Source organism: Saccopteryx bilineata, chromosome 2 (genome assembly GCF_036850765.1).
Source record: "Saccopteryx bilineata isolate mSacBil1 chromosome 2, mSacBil1_pri_phased_curated, whole genome shotgun sequence".
Lineage (NCBI taxonomy): Eukaryota > Metazoa > Chordata > Mammalia > Chiroptera > Emballonuridae > Saccopteryx > Saccopteryx bilineata.
The window spans coordinates 220,078,863-220,085,041 of record NC_089491.1 but is presented as its reverse complement, the minus strand read 5'-3'; the positions used below and the strand labels follow the sequence as shown (position 1 = coordinate 220,085,041).

Below are 6,179 nucleotides of genomic sequence, written 5' to 3'. Positions count from 1 at the left end.
CACTGGCTTAGCCTTGCACTAAGGCCACCAGGTTGCTTCCTGTCCCTGGCTCACCAAGCCTGTCATTTTCAGCTTGTGTGGGGCACCAGTCCCACCTCCAGGCAAAACCTATCCTTACCACACAAAGCATGTTCTTAAAATTCTTTACAGCTTAACCTACATTAATCTAACCCCGATGAAAGCATAGGTTTTACCTTCTGCTCCAAGCTGCATTGTAATTTCCCCCAACAACCTGCTGAAAAGACCCAGGGAACCTTAGCAACCGGCAGCCGGCCTGGAGGGAAGCTGCAATTACCTGGGTGCGAGGCCGGCGGGCAGCGGCACCCACTTCAAAGGCGCGGGGGGGGCGGGCGCGGGCAGAGCTGTAATTAGCAGGGCCCCCGGGCACCACAGGGCCGGCTGCCGAGGAGCAACAAAGCCCTACGTGCGCACTCACAGCCGGCGGGAACAAAGGCGCCCGGCGTTTGATGTGAATCACCCAGAGTCCAGGAAGAGGGCCGCGCACCTCTGCCCTGCAACCGGGACCCCTGCAGGCCAGCCGCCCATCCTGCTCCTGGTCCCTGTACCTTGGGGATGCCATGAGGAGGCTAGGCTTTGGGGAGATGGACCAGACACGGCTGCTCCTTACCCTAGAGCGTGTCGGAGACGCTTTGGTCTGCCCTTACAGAGGGTGGGATGGGGTGAGTCTGCGGGGGACCCTGGGTGGTCCACACTCCAGCCAGCAAGTCAGGCAGAACGCACATCTTCACTGGTGAGGGCGCATCTTGGATGCCTGCATAGGAAGGGGCCTCAAGAGCAGGGGCCACATCGTTCCTGCCACAGGGAACTTGGGAGTTGGAGAGGGTACTTGGGCTTGGCATGCCTACTGAAGGACCCACATGGAGAGAAGAAGTGTGGGATTCCCGGTGGCTGGTCCCAGACTAGCCCCAAATCAGAGTTTTTGGCCTCTGTGTTGGTGTCCTATCCTTGTTATCTGAAGACATTTTTAAAATCACATCTTCCAAGGACAGAGGATGTTCGAATGCTATCACCAAGGCATCTCTGTGTTCAACCTAAAATATTATGTGACCATCTGTTGCTGTTCAATTAGGTAATGGACAATCTCTCAGCTTCAGTAGAAATACAGTTTGGGGGCATTTGTGGACTTTCTTAATCCTGCATTAAGAGTTCCTGTGGCACCATCTTCTTGCCTGTAGGGGGTTGGCTGACTTACTTTGCCTGAGCAGTGAGATAATAGATCATAATGGAGCCTGCCTCAGGGGTGGTGGGGCTCAGGGTGAATGCACAGTCTTGCTGTTGTTACCTCAACTCCATCCCACCGTCGGCCCTTTTCCTGGACTCGTCTGCAGACCTCCCAATCCTGCCTGCTACATGCCCACACGCTGACTGTGGGACACCATGATCAGAGGCTCCTGTACCCTCCCGGGTGGCTTTCTGCTCTCTCTTCTCCCAAAGGCTGAATGACCTCACTTTCAATAGGAAGTGGGAATCCACGGATTGCAGTGCCTGCTAATCCCTGCCGGGTCCACACACCTGCCCACTTCCTTGCCGCCCCTTGCACTGTGGATGAGGTCATGTCCCTTTTCCAGTCCACTGCCATCTCAGCCATTTGGATTTGTCCATCCCCTCCTACTCTCCAAGGTTCTCCATCCTAGGGAGCCCCGTCCCTCATCAGTCCTGCCACTTTTCCCCACTAAGACCCATTTATACTATCTGCTAAAGGACTGCTCTGGAGAGTGGTTCTCAAAGTTTGGTGCACAGGAACCCCTGAGGGTTCTAGCTGGAGACCAGGACCGCCCTGACCGCATGCAGAGAAATACTGCCGCTCCTCCTTCTACCGGACGTGCAGGTCCCCCCTGGGCTCTCCCTCTATGCTGGGGAGATATACCCTTGTGCTGTTCCCATCAGTGGATGTGCTTCAATCTCCCCCTCAACTCCCCACACCTTCACCGCCAGCTTCACCAGCCATGCTGGTGCAGGCAGCGAGCTTCTTGTCCCTTAAGCCTTGGTTCCTCAGCCCCTCATGTCCATGAGGAACTCAGTAAACAGGTGATGTGCATGCTTGGATGCTACATGCAATACTTAGGTCAAAGGACTTGAAAGATAACCAAGGCCTTCCTATCGCAAGGCCCCATGGGTTTCCCCAAAGAAACAGAGGCCTCAATGAGAGTTCAAGTTGCTGCACTGTGGTGCCTTCCAGTGGAGCTGCTGCTGACTTCCGAAATCCCGTGTCATTCATGAACTCAATAAACATGAATAGGGCGCTTTCCAGCTACGAGTTAGACCCTGGACTGCTCTCTGGCGATGGTGGGAGCTGAGACAGGGGCACCCAAGTGCGGCGCTGTGACAGGCAAGCCCGGCAGGGAGTGAGATCAGATGTGGAGAGGATGGCAGGAGAGAGTCAGCCCTCCGCTCGTCAGGGAGCCTCTCTGATGATGGGGGTCAGAGCTGCCATGGGCTTCTCAGGCAGTGGGAGCAGAGTGGAAAGCCTTGAGACAGGAAGAGCTGGAGGGTTCTAGAAAGAAATGAGCCCCTTGTGGAGAGGAAAGTGAGAGAAGCAGAAGACAGCCAGAGGAACACAGAGAGATCCAGAGGCCATGAGGCCACTGGGGAGGCCGCATGCCACCAGATGCCAAGGTGGCAAGTAGGGCTCAGATCACAGGTAAAACAGTGCCTTTGGCAAATGGCCATCTTCTCTGGACCCTATGTGGTGTCCCTCCATGTGTCTGTATCCTAATATCTTCTTTTTATAAGGATGTCAGTCATGGTGAATTAGGGCCCACCCTAAAGACTCCATTTGACCTTAATCATCTCTCTGAAGATCCTATCTCCAAATACAGTCACACTCTGAGGTACTGGGGGTTAGGACTTCAACATACAAAGTTTGGGGACATAATTCAGCCCATAAGAGCCATCATCGTAGAAGAGAGGGTTTAAGTCATTATTTATTTAAGACAAAAGTAAATACATAAAAGCAGGTCATGGTATGAGTCCTTTTCTTGGTGTCAGGAGTAAAATTGGCCACACTATGACTCTTGGTCTTCACTGGGTGATATTCCCGGTGAAGGATGTGGGAGAGTGAGCACAGCAGACCCCATGGGAAGCTCATTTCTTACACGTTGCGTACATTAAGTTGAATATAAGCAATATGTTGTGGTGGAAATAATTGCATTTTTCTTAGAGTTCTGGAAGCACCGTGAGTTTGGAGCCCAGGTCTTATCCATGCCAGTGACACACACACTTCCATGTGGTTCCATAGGAATGTGTTCACCCATCCTCTGGCAGGGGTTAGGTGTGCGGTCCTGGTCCCTGTAATGTGCAGAGGCAAAGGGAAAGGGCTCCAGCCTTTGGCATCATGGCTTTGGGGCTGATGGTTTCCAGCCTGCTGGTTCTATCCTCAAAGGATGAGACATGGGGGGAAATAAAATAAGAATGTGCTCATGTCTTATTTGTGTAATTTGTTAAAAATAATGACAGAAAAGCCATTGAGCATTGACAGCTTTATTCCCTGCTGACAGATTTGTGGGGTGCTATCAGCTGGGAAGCCTTTGCAGTAGTCTAGGATGGTCCTAGTCTGTTACAGCCTGCAAATAAATTACCTCATTTAGACATTCATGTGCTTTTAAGAATAATTTTATTTTTCTTATTACGCAAATAAAAAATAGGGCCACTGTAGAAACCTCATCACAGACTGATGACAAAGAGAAGGAAATGAAAATGATCTGTAGCCCTGCTGTCAGAGGCAGGCCCTTAGCATCTCGAAGTATGGCAGCAAGAGTCATGTGCACACAATATGCTATACACATATCATCAGTATAGAGACACTCTCTCCTCTCCGCCATCTCCACTTAGCTGACTATGTAGCTGACGATGAGTCAACATAAGCATGGAGGCCACGCTTGCAAACAGCTCAAGCTCCCGGGCAGGACATGCTGCCATATCCCCTTTCTACCGGCATCTGGGAGAGGAGAGGCCCACCTGGGTGTGGAAGGCCCAGCTCCTTCCCTGTGCGGCGGAGGAGAGCTGGCCCAGGAGTTCTGAACCAGACCAGGACCCCCATGTGTCCCTCTCCCTGCAGCCCAGGCTCCCCACCTCCGCCTCCCCTGCAGGGCACAGGACATCTATCTCTTCAAAGGGATAGCACCCATTTGTTTAGAGCTGGCCTCCTTGCATGTCACTGTGGCTTTTTGCCTGAGGCCAAGCCTCTGGACTGGGGACACCACCCACGGGTGAGAGGGAGGGCAAGTCCCTTCAGTTTGCTGAGCTTCCCTTTCCTGGTCTTACAATGGGAACACCAGTGGTGACTGCAACCCTGCCTCCCTGAGTTAGTAGTACCAAGCAGGTGACCTGGACTCACTGTGGGAGGGTCTTTGCCCAGCCCTGGCCAGGGTCCTGGAGAGTGTAAAAAGGAACAGGCTGAGCCTGACCTGTGGTGGCACAGTGGATAAAGTGTCGACCTGGAATGCTGAGGTTGCCGGTTCAAAACCCTGGGCCTGCCCGGTCAAAGCATATATGGAAGTTGATGCTTCCTGCTCCTCCCCCCTTTCTTTCTCTCTCTCTCTCTTCTCTAAAATGAATAAATAAAAATAAAAAAATAAAAAAAAAAGGAACGGGCTGATTCCATCCATACGAAGTGTAGTGGCTACATTGAAATGTCACTGCAACTCCTGGACACTCATACTTTTCCTCCTGAAGTTCCCAAAGCAGAATGTGGTCCACCCTTTGTCCCTCCCCTAAGCAGAGCGCAGCTTTTTTCCCTTTGCCTGCTACATGGAGCCTCTCTCCATGTGGATTTGTTGTCTCACGTGACGTCAGGTGTAAGCATGGTCTAGGCCTTTGGGACACACATTTAATCTTGTACTTCCCCAGACTCGGTGAAGTGGGGAGGAATCTAGTCAGAGCATGGACAGTGGCCACACAGCTCTGCAGACTCCTGGGACTCAGGCCACTGGGCCTGCCCTCTCCCACCCATCCCTCCAATTTCTCTCCATCTCCCCACCTCCCCCCAGGTCCTATCCCCTAAGCCTCCTCTCTATGCATAGCTGGGACACTCCCTGCTGACCAGGCCTCCCTTGCCCACTCCTGGCTCAGCTGGGCAGCATTGGGAGATGGTCCTGGGGTCTCGAGACCCCAACCCCAGAAACAGACATCCGGGAGCTGCTCCAGGAGATGACTAGGACACCATCGGGACAGAGCGGCAGCTCTTGAAGAGAAGGGCTCCAGGGGACCGACCACCTTGGAGCAGTGGGGATGACAGGGACAGGGAAGGGACAAGGGAGGAACAAGCAGGGGCTTCACTCTCTCTGCTGTCCTGCGCACAGCCCAGTGTGGGATCCCTGGTCCTGGAGGGGACACAGCTGGGGTTTCTCCTCTGACCCCAGTGAGGAAGAGTTAATGTCCCAGGATGGCAGATGAACACTTGTGAAATGGAGGCCCAGGAACTCTGTGTGGGACTCAGTGAAAGACGGAATGTTAGGGCACAGTCTGAAGGGGTGCTCTAGGTCAGAGAAAGAGTAGGCAACAGTCTCCAAGTCCAGGCCCTGGCCTGCTGCACAGGGAAGAGTGGGAGAGGGGCTCCAGCACCTCCTGACCAGCCAGCCCAGCTGAGCAAATGCCCCCTTTCCAGGACCTCGACTGCTCCCAGCACATTTACCAAACAGAAGCCCTGCCCTCCGATCACAACTGAACACAGGAGGCAGGAAAACTCTGCTGTGTGTTTTGGCTCTGAGCCAAGGCCAACAGCTGGGCAGAACCTGTAGAAAATTTTTCCACTGGAGACACCTCCACTCAGCTGTTAGCTGGTTCAAAGATGCAGAGTTGAAGTCAGGATCACTGGCCGTGACAAGAGGCATGACTGATGGTTGTCTCTCAATCAGATATATATGTGTCGGCATGTGCTCTCAGAAAGCTCAGCATCTTCGTTCCCGCACAGGGTGCTGGGGTGCTACCTATAGGGTGGGAGAGAGGTGCTGGCCAGGTAGGCAGGGACAAGACCTGAGATGACAGGTGTAGTTGCTTCCTGGGGCAGCCAGAATAAGTGAACACAAACTGAAGGGCTTAAAAGAACAGAAGTTCAGGAAGCCAGAAGTTAGAGATGCCGTGTTCCCTGCCCCTCGGGCTCTGGAGAGGATCCTTCCTGCCTCTTCCAGCTCCTAGAGCTGCCAGCATCCTTGGTGTTC

General features: G+C 53.2%; 1 pseudogene; it reads left to right on the top strand.

The window, feature by feature from the left end:
• Positions 1–3,275: 3,275 nt before the first annotated feature.
• Positions 3,276–3,415, top strand: LOC136327440 (small nucleolar RNA SNORA57; annotated as a pseudogene).
• The last annotated feature ends 2,764 nt before the right edge of the window (positions 3,416–6,179 follow it).